This window comes from Macaca nemestrina, chromosome 16, assembly GCF_043159975.1.
Source record: "Macaca nemestrina isolate mMacNem1 chromosome 16, mMacNem.hap1, whole genome shotgun sequence".
NCBI classification, from domain to species: domain Eukaryota; kingdom Metazoa; phylum Chordata; class Mammalia; order Primates; family Cercopithecidae; genus Macaca; species Macaca nemestrina.
Genome location: NC_092140.1, coordinates 84376213 through 84399931, shown reverse-complemented (window position 1 = coordinate 84399931; position 23719 = coordinate 84376213). Strand labels below are relative to the sequence as shown.

The 23719-nt window shown below is 38.4% G+C and overlaps 1 long non-coding RNA gene across 2 annotated transcripts in view; it reads left to right on the top strand.

The window, feature by feature from the left end:
- Window positions 1-21340, top strand: part of LOC139359118 (uncharacterized) — a 93688-nt gene extending 72348 nt beyond the window's left edge. Inside the window, exons 6-8 of one of the 2 annotated variants that reach the window (XR_011614869.1) lie at window positions 17898-17997; window positions 19462-19660; window positions 20973-21340. This is a non-coding gene — a long non-coding RNA (uncharacterized lncRNA). Of the gene's footprint in view, window positions 1-17897; window positions 17998-18096; window positions 19417-19461; window positions 19661-20972 lie in introns of those variants that run through there. The other variant, XR_011614868.1, reaches the window with a different exon arrangement.
- Window positions 21341-23719: the final 2379 nt, after the last annotated feature.

Sequence of the window (23719 nt, the reverse complement as noted above, 5' to 3'; positions counted from 1 at the left end):
ATTATAGCTGCTAGGGAGGGCTATTGTGAGAATGAGAAATATAGAGAAAGTAAATAACACTACACAATGGAAAGGTTAAAATCTTTCAGGTACTACACAGATTAGAAATTGATCCTGTCTGGCCAAAAGCTAATGGAGGCTTTAAAACCCTTCCTCCTCCCACAGTGAGACATTTGACAGTAGTCTTTCTCTAGACTCATAGGAGACTTGTATTTACAGCATTCATATAGATAATAGAAACCAATAACTCTTATTGAGTAATTGCTATGTGCCACGCTGAGTCCTCCATATAGTTTGTCTCATTATATAATTAGAATCTATAAAGTAGCAAATGACAGACATGCTTAGAACCAAGGAAATAGCGTGGTTAGAACCAAGGAAGTAGCAAATAAAAATAGACGTGGTTAGAACTAAGGAAATGAAGATTCTGCACTTAAAAATAAAAAGGCAACTTTTGAGTAATTGCAGAAAGGCCTGGGATTCTCTACAATTTGTAGATAAATCCTGATACCATCTAATGATGTTTACTGTGGTTTCTGGGCCCAGGTAGGATGTAACAAGGACCAGCAAATAACCTCCTAAATAGGTCCAGGTCGATAACCAGAACAGAAAACTTGCTTTTGGCCACACTTCTTAAGGAGGGGCTCTTACTAGTTAAGAGAGTTCAATATTAAATAAATAATAAATAAATAAATGTTCTGGATGTGGGTTGTTTAATGCAAATTCCTATTCAGTTCATCTGATAATAAACTGTATTTAATTCATGATGTAATTCTATGTTCTGTCATGGTTTTTACAAAGCCGCAACTTGAAAAAACTTTTTTGGGTATTGCTTTTTAGTGGATGCAGCTGTTGAGAAGGGGCAAGGTTTTGGCTTTATATTGTAGTTCGTGGTCACTGATGCAGAGAGGTGTTTATAATGTATTGTGAGTGACTTAAGCAGAGTATAAAACATATTATCCCATTTTGTAAAAAAAAAAAAACAGGCAAATGAAACACTAAACAACATTGTTTATTAATGTTAGAAAATTTGAAACATCAAAACGTACCTCAGAGCAAAGAAAAAAAAGAAAATGAGGAACAACTAAATGTTTAACTATAAAGCACCGCTTAATAAATTGAGGTAGATATATATGCTGCCTTGAAATATGGCTGTATAAAGGAGTACTAAGAGGGAACTTTGTAGCTCTAAGTGCCTACATTAGAAAAGAAGAAAAACTTCATTAAAAAAGAAAGATACATCTCAAAGAATTAGAAAAGCAAGAGCAAACCAAAGCTAAAATTAGTAGAAGAAAAGAAACAATAAAGATCAGACAAAAATGAAATTAAAATAAAGAAAATAATACAAAAGATCAGTGAAACAAAAAGTTGGTTTTTGAAAAGTTAAACGTAATTGGTAAATTTTTAGCCAGACTGAGAAAAAAAATAAGCAGATCCAAATAAATAAACTCAGAGTTGAAAAAGGAGACATTACAACTGATACTGCAGAAACTCAAAGGACCATTACTGGTTACTCTGAGCAACTGTATGCCAATAAATTGGAAAATTTAGAAGAAATGGACAAATTCCTACACACATACAACCTACCAAGACTGAACCATGAAGAAATCCAAAACCTGAACAGACCAATAACAAGTAATGAGATCAAAGCTGTAATAAAAAGTCTCCCAGTAAAGAAAAGTTCAGGACCTGATGACTTCACTGCTGAATTCTATCACACGTTTTAAAAAGAACTAATATGAATTCCACTCAAATTATTTCAAAAAATAGAGGAGGAGGGACTACTTCCAAACTTATGCTGTGAGGCCAGTATTATCCTGATGCCAAAACCAGACAAAGACACATAAAAAAAAAAAAAAATTGCAGGCCAATATCTCTGATGAATATTGATGCAAAAATCCTTAACAAAATACTAGCAAACCAACAACACATTAAAAAAAAGTCATTCCTCATGACCAAGTGACATTTATCCTTGGGATGCAACGATAGTTCAACATATGCAAATCATTCAGTATGATATATTAACAGAATGAAGGACAAAAACCATGTGATAATTTCAATTGATGCTGAAAAAGCATTTGATAAAAGTTAACCCCTTCATAGTGAAAACCCTAAAAAAACTGGGTGTAGAAGAAACATACCTCAACATTATAAAAGCCATATATGACAGACCCACAGCTAATATAATACTGAATGGAGAAAAACTGAAAGCCTTTCCTCTAAGATTTGGAACACGACAAGGATGCCCACTTTCACCACTGTTATTCAGCATAGTACTGGAAGTCCTAGCTAGAGCAATCAGACAAGAGAAAGAAATAAAGGGCATCCAAATTGGAAAGTAAGAAGTCAAATTATCCTTGTTTACAGATAATATGATCTTAATTTGGGAGAACCTAAAGACTCCACCAAAAAGCTATTAGAACAAATAAACAAATTCAGCAAGCTTGCAGGATACAAAACCAACACACAAAAATTTGGCATTTCTACATGCCAATAGTGAACAACCTGAAAAATAAAAAGTAATCCCATTTACAGTAGTCACACATAAAATTAAATACCTAGGAATTAATTTAACCAAAGAAGTGAAAGATCTCGATAATGAAAACTATAAAACACCAATGAAAGAAATGCAAACACTAAAAAATGGAAAGATACTCCATGTTCATGAATTGTAAGAATCAATGTTGTAAAAATGTTCAGACTACCCAAAGCAATCTACAGATTCAATGCAATCCTTATCAAAGTACCAATGATATTTTTCACAGATATAGAAAAAATTCTAAAATTTATATGGAACCACAAAAGACCCATAATAACAAAAGCTATCCTAAGCGAAAAGAACAAAACTGAAGGAATCACGTTACCTGGCTTCAAATTATACTACAGAGCTGTAGTAACCACAATAGCATGGTATTGGTATGAAAACACACATGTAGACAGATGAAACAGAATAGAGAACCCAGAAAGAAATCCATACACCTACAGTGAACTCATTTTTGACAAAGGTGTCAAAAACGTACACTGGGGAAAAGAAAGTCTCTTCAATAAATAATGCTGGGAAAACTGGATATCCATATGCAGAAGAATGAAACTAGATCTGTATCTCTTGCCATATACAAAAATCAAGTCAAAATGGATTAAAGGTCAGGCATGGTGGCTTACGCCTGTAATCCAAGCACTCTGGGAGGCCAAGGCAGGTGGATCACCTGAGGTCAGGAGCTCGAGACCAGCCTGGCCAACGTGGTGAAACCCCGTCTCTAATAAAAATACAAAAATTAGCTGGATGTGGTGGCGGGAACCTGTAATCTCAGCTACTTGGAAGGCTGAGGCAGGAGAATCACTTGAACTCAGGAGGCAGAGGTTGCAGTGAGCCAAGATCGTGCCATTGCACTCCAGCCTGGGCGTCAGAGAGAGACTCTGTCTCAAAAAAAAAAAAAAAAAAAAAGGATTGAAGACTGAAATGTAAGACCCCAAACTTTGAAACTACTACAAGGAAACATCAAGTAAACTCTCCAGGACATTGGTCTGGGCAAAGATTTCTTGAGTAACACCCCACAAGCACAGGCAACCAAGGCAAAAATGGACAAATGGGGTCACATAGAGTTAAAAGGCTTCTGCACAGCAAAGAAAACAATCAACAAAGTGAAGAGACAGCCTACAGAGTGGGAGAAAATATTTGCAAACTACCCGTCTGACAAGGGATTAATAACTAGAATATATAAGGAGCCCAAACAACCCTATAGAAAAAAAAAATCTGATTAAAAACCGACAAAATATTTGAAGAGACATTTATCAAAAGAAGACATACATAAGGCAAACAGATATATGAAAAGATAACCAACATTACTGATCATCAGAGAAATGCAAATCAAAACTACAATGAGATATTATCTCACCCCAGTTAAAATGGCTTATATCCAAAAGACAGCAATAACAAAGGCTGCTGAGGATGTGGAGAAAAGGGAACACATGTACACTGTTGGTGGGAATTTAAATGAGCACAACCACTATGGAGAACAGTTTGGAGGTTCCTCAAAAAACTAAAAATAGAACTACCATATGATCCAACAATCTTACTGCTGGGCATATACCCTAAAGAAAGCATATCAGTATATTGATGAGATATCTGCACTCCCATGTTTGTTTTAGCACTGTTTGCAAGAATCAAAATTTGGAGGCAACCTAAGTGTTTATCAAAGATGAACAGATAAAGAAAATGTCCTGTATACACACAATGGAGTACTATTCAGCCATAAAAAAGAATGAGATCCTGTCATTTGCACAAGATGGATGAAGCTAGAGGTCATTATGCTAAGTGAAATAAGCCAGGCACATAAAGACAAACATAGCATATTCTCATTTATTTGTGGGATCCAAAAATCAAAACAATTGAACTCATGGAACTAAAGAGCAGAAGGATGGTTACCAGAGGCTGGGAAGGGTAGTGGGAGGGTTGGGGTTGGGGCACGATGGGGATGGTTAATGGGTACAAAAAAAGTAGAAAGAATGAATAATTCGCAGCATTTGATAGCATAACAGGGTGACTATAGTCAATAAGAATTTAATAGTACATTTAAAAATAACTAAAAGAGTATAATGGGATTGTTTATAACACAAAGGATAAATATGTGAGGGGATGAAAGCCCCATTTTACATGATGTGATTATTACACATTGGATGCCTGTATCAAAACATCTCATGTACCACATAAATATACCTACTATGAACTCACAGAAATATAAAATTAAAAATTTAAAAAACAAAAGTAACCGTGGACAATATATAAACAAATGGATTTCATGTGTTCCCATAAAACTTTATTCAGAAAAAATATAGTTGTAGACCCAGCCATCCCATTACTGGGTATATACCCAAAGGATTATAAATCATGCTGCTATAAAGACACATGCACACGTATGTTTACTGCGGCACTATTCACAATAGCAAAGACTTGGAATCAACCCAAATGTCCATCAGTGACAGACTGGATTAAGAAAATGTGGCACATATACACCATGGAATACTATGCAGCCATAGAAAAGGATGAGTTTGTGTCCTTTGTAGGGAAATGGATGCAGCTGGAAACCATCATTCTTAGCAAACTATCACAAGAACAAAAAACCAAACACCGCATGTTCTCACTCATAGGTGGGAACTGAACAATGAGATCACTTGGACTCGGGAAGGGGAACATCACACACCTGGGCCTATCATGGGGAGGGGGTAGGGGGGAGGGATTGCATTGGGAGTTATACCTGATGTAAATGACGAGTTGATGGGTGCTGACGAGTTGATGGGTGCAGCACAGCAACATGGCACAAGTATACATATGTAACAAACCTGCACGTTATGCACATGTACCCTAGAACTTAAAGTATAATAATAATAAAAAAATAAAATTTAAAAAAAATAAAAAAATAAAAAAATAAATAAGAAAAATTTATTGACACTGACAATATTCATAACTTATTGTTAAAAGCAGTAAAACATAATCCAAAATATTTCAATTTATTTTTATAAAAAAAGTACACATAGATAAAACATTTAGAAATATAGATACTAACATGTTAACATGTTTACTTTGAATAGTGAGATTACAATTGTTTTTACATAATTTAAATAGACTTTTTTTTTAGAATGGTTGTAGATTTACAGAAAGTTGAGGAGGTAATAGAGTTACCATATATCCCATATCCAGTTTCCCCTATTATTGCCATCCTATATCAGTAGAATACGTTTGTTACATTAATAAACCAATATTGAAATATCATTAACTAAAATTCATGTTTTGTTTGAATTTCTTTAGTTTCTATTTAATGTCTTTTTCCCTGTTCCAGGATCCCATCTAGGATACCACATTACATTTAGCATCATGTCTTCTTTTAACTAAAATTCGTACTTTGTTTGAATTTCTTTAGTTTCTATTTAATGTCTTTCCCTGTTCCAGGATCCCATCTAGGATACCACATTACATTCAGCATCATGTCTCCTTAGGAACCTCTTGGCTGTGACAGTTTCTCAGACATTTGTTTTTGTTGACAGTTTTGAGGAGTATTGGTCAGGTATTTTGTAGGATGCCCCACTATTGGAATTTGTCTATGTTTTTGTTATGATTAGGCTGGGGTTATGGGTTTGGGGAGGAACAGCTGATTTTTGTATTCTTTTAATTAATTATTTACTAAAATGAACATGTTTTACTTTTGTACTAAAACAGTTATGATGAAATCATGTGCGCATGCACACACACACACACACGTATATGCATTCATCATTGCTAGCCATCAGCTATATGGATGGTTGCCTGGGTTGGCACTGGGTGAAACTGCGATTAGCAAATTTTCTCCTCAGTAAGTTTCAGCTGCTCTTTTCAGCATCCTCTCATTCCTGTTTTAATGTGTCTGACAGTTGGTAAAGGTTTAAGATACAAGCTTTTTTATGAAGACTCTTGCATTGTAATATAAGATTCTAAAAATCTGATAAGTTTTCAATACCCAAAGGAATTAGACTCTAACAGCAGAGTTGCAGGGACCTGGTGGAGAAGTTGCAAGTGGATAGAGAAGGAACTGTTCTCCTCACCTCTATTCCTAAGTTTGCTCAGGAATAGCAAACTAGTGATTATTGTCTATGTGAGATGCTCATCAGAGATGAGCAAAGACTCATCAGAGACAAGCAATGTACAGGTTAGCAAAGGAATCAAACTATCTGTCAGAAATTGAATTAGGACCTTAGAATAGTTTTTTCCCTGATCCTAGGAATCTGTTGTTTTTGTCTTCAAAACCCTATTTCTTCCTTCCTTTTATAATAAGAGTCTTATTTTCCTTTAGCGACTCCCTTTCTCCCACTCTCTCCTACTATTCCAGAAATGACTGTCTGACCAGATCTAGAGTCCAATAGCTCCTTCCCTTCCCATGGTGATTGGTGGATCTGGAATAAACATGTGACTCTAAGTGAGCCAATGGGAGCTTGTCCTGAGACTTTTGCCAAAGCTATTAGGAAAGAGGAGCTTTGTTTCTGTGATGGATGTTAAGCTGATAGGGTGTAAGCCGGGAGTTGCTAAGGATTATCCAGACTACCACAGAGAAACAATCTGTCTGAGAGGGAAGTCAACACAAGAGGAATAGATTCTTGAAGATAACGCGTGATTTTTCTGACAAGCCAGATTTATCTCCTAGACTTTATAGTTACATAAGCCAGTAAAGCTTTGTTGTTGTTGTTGTTGTTGTTGTTGGTTTTTTTTGGTTAATTCACTTCAGGTTGTGTTTTTGTGGCTGCAACTAAAAGATTCTTCATCAAAAGGCCCTCTTAAGATCCTATTCTTTTAAATAAATTAACTATCTTTTTACTCAAGTGTCTGACTTCAGCATATTTTCCTACTTCTTAATTTTTTTTTTAATCTTTGGACTCTTGTATCTTGTTTCTTATAAAAAAAAAATAAAGATAACCTGTTAAAAATTCAGTCAGGCTTATTATTTAGTTTCATGTAGTCTATACAGTTTATCTCCACTGGTGATGAAATCAAATTCAGAACACACTAAAATATCGAACATAGTGAAAATATCTCTGTGATTAGGACATAGCTACAACTGTGACTTTAAAAGATTTTGGGCTCGACACGGTGCTTACGCCTGTAATCCCAGCACTTTGGGAGGCTGAGGCCGGTGGATCACTTGAGGACAAGAGTTGGAGACCAGCCTGGGCCACATAACAAAACCCCATCTGTACTAAAAATACAAAAATTAGCCAGGAATGGTGGTGCACACCTATAATTCCAGCTACTTAGGGGGCTGAGGTAGGAGAATTGCTTAAACCTGGGAGGCAGGGGTTGCAATGAGTCAGGATTGGGCCACTGCACTCCAGCCTGAGCTACTAAGTGAGATTCTGTCTCAACAACAACAACAAAAAAAACTGTAAAATATATTGTTTAATTTTATTTTTTGAAATGGAGTCTCACTCTGTTGCCCAGGCTGGAGTGCAGTGGTACAATCTCGGCTCACTGCAACCTCTGCCTCCTGGGTTCAAGCGATTCTCCTGCCTCAGCCTCCTGAGTAGCTGGGATTACAGGCACGCGCCACCACACTTTGTGTGTGTGTGTGTATTTTTAGTAGAGACTGGGTTTCACCATGTTGGTCAGGCTGGTCTCGAACTCCTGACCTTGTGATCTGCCTGCCTCAGCCTCCCAAAGTGCTGAGATTACAGGCATGAGCCATCGCACCCGACTTATTTTGTTTAATTTTAAGCAAGCCTGTTAACCAGTGGCCACCTGTCTCTTGCCCCAGTAGTTTCTCAGCTATCAGAAAATTCTTCTGGTCAGTTTACATGGCACCAACACCACCTCAGGTTTCCTGTTTTTATAGCGTCATTTGGCAAATGATCAATCAGCCTCTTTCTACCACCCTTCAATCACTGGCCAACGTGAAATGAGTTAAACAGAGTAAAATAGTATTCTTTGCACTGGAAGAAATGTGAAGGTGATATAGTTGCTCTCAAGAATTCTTTCATACAAGGTAAGGGTTGAATGCTTGGACATTTCACAGCCACTAAAAACTGGATCTCAACCCCAACTCTGCTGTTTACTTGCTATCTGACTGCAGAGAGGTAACGAAAATCTCTATAACTCAGTCTCATCATCTAAGAAGCAAGAATAATAATAGAAAAATAACCTAAAATAATATATCATACAATATTATATAAAACAATAGGGCTGGTGTGAGATTAAGAAATGTGGTCCATAAAGCACTAAACACAGTGGCTGACACAGAGGAAATAGTCAGCATCAGGTGGCTCTTTAGATATGTAGTTGATCACATCTGGAATTCACTATGTGCTTAAAATGGATTCTTTATATAAGGCTTGTCTATTTGACATATCCCAAAAAATTAAAAATCAAGCTGACTGGTCTTTTGAGAATGAAAGATGTGGGGGAAAATGCAATGAAGATCTAATTTGGGTCAATTACTCACTGTCTTGCTTGTTCGGGAATTATGACTAGAAGTGTTAATAAAAGAATTAAGCCATGAAGTGTTGCTGTAAATATTTGACCTCTGCTACCATCCCTGTTGTAAGGACTCATTGAGCACTCTTATATGTTGCATGGTGCATGCTCATTAATTTTCCTATTGCACTAAGGTTAACATTTTACATAGATATCAAAATTATTCATACTTCACGAGTCTATCAGAAAATGATTTTCAAGAAAAGTGCCATTGCTTATGACTTTTCTGAACACAGGTCATGGGAAATCTAAACAGCATTAAAACTATGCTAGCATTTCTCATATTTCATTTTGAAAGGACAGCAAATGATTTCAGGATGGTACTGGCCCATCTCTCCAAACCCTCTCTGTAGTTGCATGATAGAAGAGTGTGTGAGAATTCAAACGATAATTCATAATGGATTTGACAGATGTCTTCTTTCTTGGTGATGAGGTGCTAGCATAAAGGGAACTTGGTTGACTTCCAATCCTTGAAGCTATTGGTTCTGATTCACTTCTGTTAAGCAGATATTTTCGGATAATGATACTATAGGATAAATGCTGATTAGGTCCATTGTTAGCAGAGGGGAGCTGAGCTAAAGCAGTTTGCAAGTTGTGACTGTAGTTGCTTGATGAACTATTGATCTAATTGCCTACATTGCTGAACTAACTGAAGGATTTCTTTAAGTTAGAGGATGATGACAGGGAGGAGACTATTTACAAATAGTGTTTCTTGTACAGCTGGGTAGAATTTAGGGTCATTCATTTATGTTCAGCATTTCCAAAGGTTAACGATATGAATCATACAACTGAAACTGGCATCACATGGCTTTAGAATGTCACCACATCAAACACCCAGCTGGCGTCAGGGAAGGAGGCCTGATGTCATTGTATGTTTGGCCTATATGTTTTCTTAACCCAACAGCTAGCTTCCTGTGAAACAGTACATCCGCATGGAATGTCTCCATGGACTGCACGTAGAGTTCAGGATACTTCTGCCATCTTAGTTGTGTGAGTGAGCCAAATCACACAGCCAAATGCCCATTTGGAAAATAGGTTCTGAATTTATAGGTTCTGAATTTCAGGTTCTGAAAAACCAAGGGAAAAAGATTTGCCTATAGAGAGATCACACCAAGGATACCGAGCTGGGGATAATTAAAATAAAAGTGACGTTGACCAGGTTAAATTCCGTTTTAGGTGATCATCACTGTCACACAGACAGTTCTGGCGATACATTTGCAGCAGCCAACTTTGCAAGCTACAAAGGATCAGCCTTGTGATCCAGATTTGGTCTTTGATTTGGGGGATGCCATTTGCATTCTGACACTCTTCCTGTGATGAGTTTTATGACTTCTTATTACCCAGTACATAAAACTCTGCTTTTGCATTGTGATGGCTATCCATTTTAATCTTCAAGAATTTATAACCTGATCTGAGTTGAGTGATTTAAAATAGAAAAACAAGCAAAGACATATGTTAGAAATACTAGTGCTTCCCCTGAGTTCTCTGAGGCTAGTGTTGGGCTGTCTTGAGGCCAGCATGGTCATGGTTTCTGCTCTACCACCTCCATGCATCATGAACCTGGAGCCTCTATACCTTCCCCACGTTTAGAATGTACAGATTTGATGGAAGAAGAATCTCCCGCTAAATTCTTAAGTTTCCTGAGGGAAGGTTCTGTCTCTTATGCAGCATTATATACATCTAGTGTCTGGCATGGTGCCTAATGTATAGTGGGAATTTCAGTATTTTGATTGAATAAATAAACAAATGTAGATGTGCCCATGTGAAGTAGACCACACAGGAAAAGTTACTGTGTAATTTATTCATTGGCTGACTAGCAAATAGGATGTTTTGGAAATAAATTGGTCATATTGCTATTACCCTCCAAATAATCACATTATTTTTACAGATTACAATATAAGCATAAGCATCGTGTGAAGTAGGTGTCCATTTTGATTCTAAAAATAAGATGGTGCATCAAATGGCAAAGTGATTAGGAATCCCTTTGGACGGTTCATTGGTAAGGAATTTGATTCTGAACTTTAAATTCCTTCCGGTAACTTTAAATTCCTAAAGCTAACTTGCTTTAGCTAACACTTGCTCCGCCTGATTCTTACGTATCTTGATGGCTCTGTTAGAAAGCAGAGTAGTGACTAAATCAGTAGAAAATACTGCAGCCACTGCATGGGTCGGGGGCTGGAGGGGATGATACTTAAGGACCCTTCTGTCCCTGAATTGTTCTAAGCCTATTAAAAAACCAACAAAATAAGACAACAAAAAAGGAAAAAACCCACTTCCAGAAGCAGTCTTTTCTATGGGGGAAAAAAAAAATCATCAAGCTGTTATTTGGCATCTTGTTGAAAAGGCACAGTTAAAAAAAAAAAACATTATGGGACAAGTTTTTTTAATTTGCATTTCTACGAGTTGCTTTGCTGTCATCTAGAAATGGCTCAAGCCTTGTGTTTAGGATCTTAGCATGAGTCAGGAGGGACTGAGCTTCTGCCGCCAACCCTTACCCACCTGCTGATGGTGATGGGGAGGCTTTTGCATTCGTTTCCATGTCAGCTGACCCTTCGGCTTGGGTTCTGGAGCTTGCAATGTCCCTCACAGGGACGGGGACTGATCCTGGAAATGGCCTGGCAGTTTACTCACCCAGCGGGGGTGAACTCAGGCAACCAACAACTTGGTGACTTCGACAGATGTTTTTGTCTCAAAGCCTCGGGCACCTTGCCCTGCTGTCTCGCATGCAGAGGGTGATGCCTGGCACCCTGCCTGGTGCCACCAGGAATGAGTGTAGCCCCAGGGAGTACTGCCAAGTCATGTTGGTGAGCTGCTTTCTGGGGGCCAACTGGCCGCTGGATAAATGTGTTGGTCGGCGTGTTCACAATAGTCAGGGGTCACACTAGCTAAAGTATCTCACTGCTTTCTGTGGCTGTAACTTCTGAGTCTGTGTTCTATGTTTCAAGCCATTTTGTTTATATATTTCCTTTGCCTCATTGTGCAATTGTGGTGACTGAGGGGGTTCATTGGACAGAAGCCATAGGTTTCACGGTTGTGTCTGTAGCAAAATATTAGTGGGAAAACATGCTGCCCCAAGTGTATTCTGGTTCAACCCTGAAGATTGAAGTCACCTAAACAATAAATAAGAGATAAGCCCTGCCAGTCAACACAGATTCCATAGACCCACTTTTGGTAAAGCATGGTGCAGTTGAAAAGCACTGAGCTTGTAGTCAGGAAGCCTCTGCATATTCTCCTTCACCATTTATAAGCTGGGCCCTTGAAATGTTTTCAATGTATTTTAAATTTGATCCTGTTCCTATTTTAATAACTTTATTTTGTGTTGAAGTATCCCTCAAATTAAAAAGAAAATATGAGTGAACAGGTTGCAAATGTATCAGGTTAGTTAAGTCTTTGTGCCTCAATTTCCTTACCTGTATAATCATTTATTCATTCAATACACAGCAGTCGAGTATTTTCCCTCTGCTGGGCACTGGCCTGGGTCCTGGGGGTACAATGGGGAAGAAGACTGGGTCCTGCTCCTGTTCCAGGAAACAGAGTCATTATTCAGGGATGAATCCCAGAGCAAAGAACAAGGTGCTCTTGCAGAGAAAAGAACCCAGAGTCATTGGAAGATGGAGGTCAAAGCAAGTTATTCTGCTGGGACCTTAAGCTCCATCTAGAGGTGATGTTTTGAGCTGAGCTGAAAAGAGGAGCTGGGATCCTGTCAAGGCTTGGAGCAGGAGCAGGCTGAGTGCATTCTGAACAAAAGAGAAAGTGTGTTTGGTAACACGAGGCAATAAAAGAGTATCTGGAAACAGGGAGAGGCTGCTGCTGGAGAAAGACAGAGTGGCAGACGTGTGAAGGGCCGCAGCAGTGGGGCACTGTGCCTGCTCTACCTCATTTCACAGAGGTGCTAGGACCATCGACTGGAACAACACTCTGCAGGCTAGGAAAATGATTAACAGAGGGTTTGTTTGTTTGTTTGTTTCTGATTGTGAAAACAACCTAGTTTTATGGTAGTTAATTTAGGAAATACACGTTAGTATTTAAAAAAAAAAAAACAAACCCTCCAGAATCTCTCCCCAGAGAAAGAACTGTAACATTTTGATGTGTTTCTTAACACCTAGGTGTGATTCCATGTTACTCTCTGTGATGTTTAAACTGAGACCTAAAGAATAAGAAGGAATCTTTATAAAATGGGTATTGTCCTGCACATTCTCAAATCACAGCCCAGAAGGAACGAACAAAGAGTGTTTGGTTTACTTATCTTTTGTGACTTATTATATTTATCCTCCTCACTTATGAACTGCATATTAATTAAACAGCAATTAAGTGAAATAGAAACTTTACATTTTTTGAAAGGGTGTGCCAGAAGAACCATGTGATTAAAAATAAAAACGGTAAACCCCGTCTCTACTAAAAATACAAAAAAATTAGCTGGGCGTGGTGGCGAGTGCCTGTAGTCCCAGCTACTCAGGAGGCTGAGGCAGGAGAATGGCATGAACCCAGGAGTTGTAACTTGCAGTGAACTGAGATGGGGCCACTGCACTCGAGCCTGGGCAACTGAGCGAGACTCCGTCTCCAAAAAAAAAAGAAAAAAAAGTAAAAATAAAAATGGTATAAAGGTGTAAAAAAAAAAAAAAGAGTAAGAAGGGAGTGGTGGCAGATACACGGGAGGTGCCTCCAGGCAGAGATGAGCTTGTAGAAGGCCCCGAGAGGGGAGAGACTGGCCTGTGGAAGGAACTAGAAGAAGATCAGGGAGCTGGAGTTGGAGGTGAGAGCAGGAGCAGTGAGGTGAAGTTGCAGGTCGGCATGCAGATCATGGGACCTTGTGGGGCATGCCCGGAAGTTGGGCAACTGGGAAGTTTGATGAGCTTTGACCATGAAACTGATATGCCGTGGTCTTCCTTTTTCCAAAGACCACCTAGCAGCCAGAGGAGAACTGATTGTGGGAGGCAGGTGTGGAAGCAGGGAGACCAGATAAATTCGTGTGAAAGATTATGGTGGCAGTGGAGATAGAAAGCATTACTTTCAAGGCCGACTTGGGGATGTGATTGACAGGATTTGGTGATAGAGTGCCATGGGAGCTGAGGAAGGAGAAACTGAGGATGAGTAATCATGGATTCACAGACATTAAGGTGCAGACAGTTTTATTATACTCAGATAATAGAAGTTAACTGTAGTTATGATGTTTCTGATTTCCCCATATTTTATCAATTATCTATCATCCCTTATCACCGATTCTTGTGTTTTTCCACTTTAGGCCTTGAAGAAATGCATGTTGGTAGAGAAGATTGCTTTACTTATCTCTTTTGTTTTCTGCGCTTCTACCCCTAATTCCAGGAGTTTCCATCCCTTTCTGGGTGCTGGTCAGAACTCATACATAGCTCAGCCACACCCATGATATGGCCTAAAGGGGAGGCAGAGGAGACTTGGATGAGCAGACACAACACATCCCAAAATGTGCTGGACAGGCAGGGGAAGGAAAGTGCTGCCCTTCCTTCTGATGTGGAACCTGCCCTCCCCACTCCCACACTCTGGACAAATCTCTCGCCTCTCTTGATCAATCTCTCGCCTCTCTTGATCTTGTGGGTTAAACCAATATCTGGAGGTAAAGCTGAGTTGCTGAAGGTCTCGTGAGTAGATGAGTCTTAGTGAGTGAGAATGAACTCCAGTCAGCTTTGGAACACTGACAAAAGTCAAAGCTGATGGTGTGACATGGAGTTAATGTTAGCTGGTTAGGATGACTGGCTGGTGGTGAACTAGAATGTTAGCGGTGGGTATCTTTAACTCCTGAGGTTACAGGTGGCATTAATTTTCTTCTTTGTATGTCTGTGTATTTTACAAGTTTTCTGCGATGAGCATGTGGTCTTTAAAAAACCTGATGAAAATTCAGTTTTATTATTGCCATTGCTGTAAAATTATATATACTTCTCAAATTCACCAGTTTTAATAACTATGTGAAATGCATTTAATTTTAGGGAAAAGATGGCTTAGCTTTTATTGAAAGGAATTACTGTTCTGTTTCTTTTGAGTGACAGAGCTGAGAGCCCCTAAAAATAGATTGCCTGTTTGTAAATCTGCCTTGTATACTTGGAAATTTCTAAGAAAATACAAACTGAGATTTCACTCAAAATGTTTAAAAATATAAGTAGTATATCTAAGAACTTTAACCATATGATTATCATATATAAGCTGTGGCATATGTGTGTATGTGTATACACACATACATCATATATATACACACATAATATACATTTACATACATAAAATTTACATATATACATTTACACATATATGAAATCTTTGTATCACCCACAGAATTTAACTTAGTACCAGAATATTCATTTTAGTATCTCACTATTTGGTAAGTAAGTGTTGGAAGTATGTGCTATTCTGGATTTTACTTATTAAAAACGGTAAGAAATGCAAATGACAGGAGGGGCAGGTCTCCTTTGTAATGTAGCTTACTTTTTTAAAAGTTTTTAAGCTTTTTAAAAACAGATTTATATTGAGAGGCTGAGGCGAGCGGATCACGGAGTCAGGAGATCGAGACCATCCTGGCTAACGTGGTGAAACCCCGTCTCTACTAAAAATACAAAAAAATTAGCCAGGCGAGGTGGCGGGCGCCTGTAGTCCCAGCAACTCGGGAGGCTGAGGCAGGAGAATGGCTTGAACCCGGGAGGCGGAGCTTGCAGTGAGCTGAGATTGTGCCACTGCACTCCAGCCTGGGCGACAGAGTGAGACTCTGTCTCAAAAAAACAAAACAAAACAAAACAGATTTATATTTGGATGAAAAAAATCAAGTAAGTACAAATAAAGGGACTTGATATAAGAGCAGTACATCTAGAAAGGAGATAGAGGCTTTAGTTTACTAAGATCTCAATATGATGTAAGATTAAAAATAAATATAATTTTAGGTTGCATTAATATAAATACAGTATCTTCAACAAGAGATATAGTACTTTTCACTTAAAAACAAGCCCTGTGTAGGCCTGGCATGGTGGCTCAGGCCTGCAATCCCAGCACTTTGGGAGGCCGAGGCAGGCAGATAGATCACTTGAGGTCAGGAGTTCAAGACCAGTCTGGTCAACAAAGAGAAACTCTCTCTACTAAAAATACAAAAATTGGTCAGGTATGGTGAAACATTCTTGTAGTCCCAGCTACTCAGGAGGCTGAGGCAGGAGAGTCACTTGAGCCTGGGAGGTGGAGGTTGCAGTGAGCTGAGATTATACCACTGCACTCCAGCCTGGGCAACAGAGCGAGAATCTGACTCAAAAACAAAAAAACAATAACCAAAAAAACCACCAAACCCTGTGTAATTTTCTTTGAAGAGAAAATACCTTCACATGGTTCAAATATAAAAAAGTATAAAAATATGTTTATTGAAAAATGTACACTCCTTTTCTCTCCTGTGTCAGCCTGGTTCCCATCTCCCCCAAGAGGTAAGCACTGGTGTCAACGTGTTTGCTCTTCTAACGATTTTGTGTAGTTTCAAACATTCTCTTCCTTTTAAACGAATGGCAGCATTATGCACAGTGTTCTATATCTCTATACCTTTTTAAATTAAAAGAGTATTTCAGAAATTATTTTAATATAGATTCTTCTTTATAGCTATATAATATTCCATTGTGTGATGTACTATGTTTAACAAATCCCCTACTAATAAACAGTTAGGTTTTCCCCTCTTTTCCCTTGGCCAAACAATGCTTCAGAAAATAATCTTTCTCTTTTTTATTTTTAATTAATTAATTATTATTATTATACTTTAAGTTCTAGGGTACATGTACATAACGTGCAGGTTTGTTACATATGTATACTTGTGCCATGTTGGTGTGCTGCACCCATCAACTCGTCAGCACCCATCAACTCGTCATTTACATCAGGTATAACTCCCAATGCAATCCCTCCCCAGAAAATAATCTTAAAGCATCATGTGTATAAATATATTAGTAGGATAAATTTCTAGAAATGGAATTATTAACTCAAAGGGTATATACTTCTTCTTTTTTTTTTTTTTTTTGAGGTGGAGTCTTGCTCAGTCGCCCAGACTGGAGTGCAGTGGCGCGATCTTGGCTCACTGAAACCTCCGCCTCCCAGGTTCATACCATTCTCCTGCCTCAGCCTTCTGAGGAGCTGGGACTACAGGCGCCCACCACCACGCCCGGCTAATGTTTGTATTTTTTAGTAAAGACAGGGTTTCACCATGTTAGCCAGGATGGTCTTAATCTCCTGACCTCGTGATCTGCCCGCCTCGGCCTCCCAAACTGCTGCAATTACAGGTGTGAGCCACCAGGCCCGGCCCCTCAAAGGGATATATATTTTTAAAATTACACAGTTCCTGATAATTTTTCTCTAGGATTAAACAATTTATAGTCCTATTAGCAGTGAATAAGAGTAACTGTCTACATTCTCACGAACAATGTGTTATCAAACATATAATTCTATAAGTGAAAAGTGGTATTTGATGTAGTTTTTGATTTCTATTTCTTCAATGGAGGGAGGACACACATGTTTCTAGGTTTATAGGTCATTCATATTTCCTTTTCTGTGAACTCATTCATACATTTTGTCTAGTCTTCTGTTATGTTGGTTATATTACCCTGTTAAAGCTAAACCCTTACCAGGGTCCACGATGATCTGGTACCTAGGTGTGTAAAATTTTCTGTGGATTAGAAAATACAGGAGAAAATTTGTGAGAGATGATAAAAATGGAAAAATGATGCTAAAACATTCCAAAGGCTATGGCCTGGGTGCTTGCTTTTGCTTTAAAAACGTCCACATACTGGGAGTATTTCCTTGGGAAAATAATTGGGTTTCATAGTGGAAATTAGAAGAAAATATTTGTGTTAAGAAAATTCATGTTATCTTCTACTTTGATGGAAATCAACTTTTTCCCAATTAAAAAATATAAATTGTGTTACAGATTCAAGTGCAAGTGGTTTTTAAAGTGACATAGCAAAGTGAAATGGAGGATTGAAGCAGTTTTCTGGAGAGCCCAGGCTACCACCTGATTACCTCGTCTGGTATGTACATGTAATTAACAATTTTTTGTGAGAAGTTTAAATCACTATAGCAGTCAACTGTTTTCCAAAATTCATTCTTCTTTTCTTCTACTCTACTAGGTTGTTTTCCTGAGTGCAAAGAATTTTGCCACAGCTAAAGTCAGTATTTCTCAGCTCCTTATTGCAGCTAGATGTGGCCATGTGATTATGTTTTGGCAATGGGATATGAACAAAAATGATATGTGGCACATTCAAGTCCTGACCTAAAAGGATTGTTATGTGAATATCCATTGTGTCTTCTCCCTTTCTGCTGGCTGAGATGTAGTTGTGATGGCAGGAGCTGGAGGAGCCACTTTGGACTCAGAGATGGAAAACTTGTGTTGAGGAGTCCTGGACTTTTATGTAAAAACTTCTTATTTAAACTCTTGTATGTCTGAGTCCTTTGATCATAGCATCTTAGGCTGTATTCCCATAAGTACAATATCTGCTTCATAATAAACTGCCTCCAAATGCAGTGACTTATAAAACAATCATTTATTAGCTCCTGATACTGTTGTTTGTCAATATGGGCTATGCTCATCTGGGCAGTTCTCTGGGTTCACTCACATGGCTGCAGGTAGCTGGTGGGTGTGCTAAGCGATAATTGGTTCTGGATGGCCTCATTCATGTGACTGACAGGGGCAGTGGGAGCAACTGAGTTCCATGTCTCTAGCATTTAACAAGTTCAGGCTTTTTCTCATGGTGGCTGGATTCCAAATGTAACCAGAGATAGCAAACCCCAGTGAGCAATCACTTTTTACACCCCTGCTTGTATTATACTTGGTAATGCCACATTGGCCAAAAAAAATAACATGGCCAAACCAAGAGTGAATGTGGGAAGGTGTATATTTACAGCAGGGTTTCTGAACAGCAACACTCCTGATATTGGGGCTGGAAAATTCTTTGTCCTGTGGGCTGTCCTGTGCACTGTAGGACATTCAACAGCATCCGTGGCTTCTACCCCTCAGATACCAGTAACAGTTCAGACCATAACCTTCACACACCCCAGACCATAACACCCAAACAGGTCTCTAACATTGCCAATGAACTTTGCATGGAAAAATTGCCTTCAGTAGAAAATAACTGGTTTGCAGGGAGATGTGAACCTGGTGTGAAACTTTGAGGGCTATTAATGCGACAGTCTGCCACGTACAACAATTGATAGAGTCAGCTTATTTTTCTTTGCTGTGTTGTTACTCTTAAATTCGGACACTGTTGCTAATTATCTCCACTGATATATATGTTTTTGAAAGGCTGTTATTTAGTTCAAGGACTCTGCCCTTGTGTTTAGAGCTTGATGTTGTTTGTGATTCTGACTTTTATACTTGGACTACTAGCACAAAACTGGTCTTAGTTATTAGAAAATATTAGTATTGTGATGTATTGGATTATTATACTCAAATCTTTGCTTCTTCTCTGTAATAATACATTTCTTCCTGTTGTCAGGTGACTTACCATGCCTCACAGGAGGCAGAATATACATCCTTGCTCCATTGTCTTTGGGCTTGGCCGTGTGACTTGTTTTGACGGACAGAGGGTGGGCATATGTGAATGCCAATTCTGACAGAGGTTTTAAAAGGCTTTGCATGTTTCTGCGGGTCTCTCTTGTGCTCCTGTCTCCTGCCATGAGAACAGCATGTCCCAGGTAAGAACGAATCCTTCTGCCTAACTCTCCATAGGGGAAGATCTGAACCTGACCTACAGTCTGTAACAGAGCCACCCAGGTGACCCACAGACACTGGCAGAGAAATGAAGACTTACTGTTTTTAGACTTTGATATTCTGGAATTGATTGCAGCACCATTACAGCAAAAGCTGACTAATACAATTCCATTTTTTATTCTATTAAGTTCTTTTTATTAAAAAAGTATATAACCATTGTTGAAACATTAGAAAATCAAAATGAAGAAAAAAGTTGGGTAGGAAGACAGGCTCAAACAACTATGATGCAATTACATGTTTATTTACAATTGTGATAAGTGCTGTAAAGGGAAAGTCTGTATTCTAGGATAATATTAATATTTAAAAAGAGGGGCATAGGCTGGGCATGGTGGCTCACGCCTGTAATCCCAGTCCTTTGGGAGGCCGAGGCGGGCAGATAACCTGAGGTTAGGAGTTTGAGACCAGCCTGGCCAACGTGGTGAAATCCCGCTTCTACTAAAAATACAATTAGCTGGGCGTGGTGGCACACACTTGTAATCCCAGCTGCTCAGGAGGCTGAGGCAGGAGAACCACTTGAACCCAGGCGGTGGAGGTTGCAGTGAGCCAAGAGCACACCACTGCACTCCAGCCTGGGCGACAGAGCAAGACTCCATCTCAAAAAAAAAAAAAAAAAGACAGAAAAAAAGAGGGCATGATATAATCTGGGATCAGGAAAAATGTTCCAAAAGAAATAATGTTACACATATCATGTATTAAATACATAAAAACTGTAATGTTGCATCTATTATAATATACACACACTTTTATATTACAAATAGGTCAGTTCTCATATATATGTATTTCTTACACATATTTCTCATACATATTTCTCTCATACATAATGTAACATATGTATAAGAGAACATATTATTGAATATGTTCTCTTCAATGGACAATATAAAATTAATATCTTTCCACATTAACAAATATGTTCTCACATCATTATTTATTTCAATGTGTGCCTCATATTCCAGTGATATGTGTGGGCCATGTTTTATTCAACCAATCCTCTGATGTTGGACATTTGAATTGATTTTCATTTTTTGTCACTCTGAACAATCTTGTAATGAACATTCTAGCAAGGAACATTCTAGCAAGGACTCTAACCTGTTTGCTGAAGAGAAATAATTGTGGTGAAAATGAGAAAATTACGTGCTGTGAAGCAAAATTCTATGACATATCCTGACCTTATGTATCCCCTCAGGAAGCATAATGGAAATATTTATGTTTGAAATAAAATTTCTCATGTACTTCCAGCTACACTCGGTGAGTCATTCCTGAAGATCCTAGGGGAAAATTTAGACTATGTTTCTTGGATGAAGATTGATTGGTGGCAGACAGGGGCAGAACGTTGAGGGAGATGATATATATGTATCAAGTGGAGAAAGCTAGACTATCACTTCTGCTTTTTCCAGTCAAGATGTGATCTGCTGTCATAATATTATATTGCTGGCTTGGCTTTTTTTTTTTGTTTTTTCCGTCAGTGTGGTTATTGTTACTTCATCTGTGGCCTGTTTCCAAAAGCAACGAGTGAGCCCCCACAAGATAATCACTCGATTATCTGGTTCTTTCATGACTAATAGGCTGGGGGAATGTACTAAACAAACAGTTCAGCTTAGACGTGTTGCAGGGGATTGAAACTGTCTGAATGAAAATAAAATATGATAAAATAATATAATTCACATGATTCATCTGCAAGACAACCAAGTCTGACATTCCTATTTCGTTTAAGAAGTGGTAATTTCAGTACATTCAGTACTGAATTTTGTATATTCAGTAAGGATATGAAATGTGATTTTGGCAGGTTTCATGGTGTAAAGTTATAATATGGTTTTGGGGGTTTATAATATGGATGACTCTATTTACCTTGTGGCTGACTATGAGGTAAACTTGCAAATATGTGTCCATATTACATTCATCTACTATGAGAAAATACTTTTGGGTTGTGAACCCAAGGGAAGAAAGTGGTAAAATGACTTATTTTGCCTCATGAATTTCAGTTTACTCGGGTAATACGAACATTGCAGGGGCACATTTGTAATTTAGGGAGTTATAACATCAGTGGTTACATTTAATTAAATGACTATCAAAAATGGGATTATTTAGGAAGCATTTCTTCTTCTTTTTGGTTAAACCTGGATTGACTCACATTTTAAAGCATTTTTGTCCAGAAGAGTAATGGAATCCAACAACTCTCTATTTTAAGTCAATGACTTTGAATCAGTGAGTGGTACTCATAAGAAAAAATACAAGCTAGTTTTTCAGGGGAAATTATTTCTTTCCTTTACTCAGATATTAGACTCTCGCTCTCAGATGACACATGGGGATATATTTCTTATCTTCCAATTTTCTTTGGAAAGGATCAGATCAGAAGATGAGAAAACAAATGTTCACTGTCCACAGAAATCCTGTTCCTTTTAAACAGTGAAATTATGGCTATAATGCTTTATTCTGTGTTCAGTGCAAGTTTAACCCAGCTTTCTAAATGGCAATTTGGTGACATTCAAACCGACAGCCGTGACAGGGGCTCAGGAAGCCTGAATGACTTCTTGGTCCTCTAAAAGGAAACGTTTATATACCCAAATTTACTGTCCTCTCAGAAAGTTGTCAACCAAACGCACTTTATTCTTTCAACAAATGTGTACTGAGTTTCCCCCAAGTGTCTTTGTAGTCTCTGACTTTTTGAAGCTTAAGGTGTGATGAGAGAGACAGAAAATATTCAGGTTTAAAAAAAAAATGAAAAGTAAGTCTATGAAAGCAGTAAAAGTAGAATAGAGGAATGGAGAATGGGGCGGGGATTGGCATAAGAGGAAGAACAAATTTAGACAGGGTGAGGAGGAAGGTCTCTCAGCTAAAGGCTGAGAAGGCATCAGCCATGAGCATCAATTGCTGTATCCATAGTACCTGTAACAGGACCCAACACAGAGTAGGATCTTAATAAATACATGTAGAATGCACGAACAGACAGATGTGTGAGTGAACAGCGCTCAGGCAGAGGAACTGGGCTGGAGAGCAGACAGGCGGCCCGTGACACTGGGGCACTGTGGACAAGCAGGGAACATGCTGAGAGGGGAGGGCAGACAGGAAGGCTGCACACAGGTTATGCAGCAGGTTGTGGGACCTCTTGGTAAGTTTGAGTTGTACATGCCATAGGAAGATATTGGAGACTTTTAAGATGAGAGAAATCTGAATTTTGGTTTAAAAGATTGTCTAATATCCCAAATAGCCAAAACAATCTTCAAAAAGAAGAACAAAGCTGCAGGCCTCGTATTTCTTTATTTGTCTTACCACAAAATTACAGTAATCAAGACAGGGTAGTGCTGACATAAAGACAGACAGGTAGAACAGCAGAATGAAGTAGAGCCCAGAAATAAACCCTCCTCTATATGATCGAATGATTTTCAATAAGGGTGCTAAGACAGTAGGGTAAAGAATAGTCTTTTCAAGAAACGTTGGGAAAACTAGATCTCCCTGCAAAAGAATAAATTTGGACCTGTCTTACACTATATTCAAAACTTGACTCAAAATGAATCAAAGACCTAAGCATAAAACCTAAAATTATAAAACTCTTAGAAGAAAACATAGGGAAAAATCTTCTTTGGATTTTGCAACGTTTTCTTGGATATTACCCAAATGTACAGGCAACAAAAGTAAATTGGACTACATCAAATAAAGAAAAAAAACTTCTGTGTATCAAAGGATACAATCAACAGAGTGAAAAGGCTACCTATGGAATGGGAGAAAACATTTGTAAATCATATATCTGATATGGGGTTACTGTATAGAATATGTAAAGAACTCTTACAGTTCAGTCAGGTGTGGTGGTATGTACCTCTAATCCTAGCTACTTGGGAGGTTGAGGCAGAGGATCCTTTGAGCCCAGGAGTTCAAGGCTTAAGTGAACTATGATCATGTCACTGCACTCTAGCCTGGGTGACAGAGTGAGACCCTGTCTCTAAACCCCGCCCCCCCTCCAAAAAATTATACACACGCATACAAACACA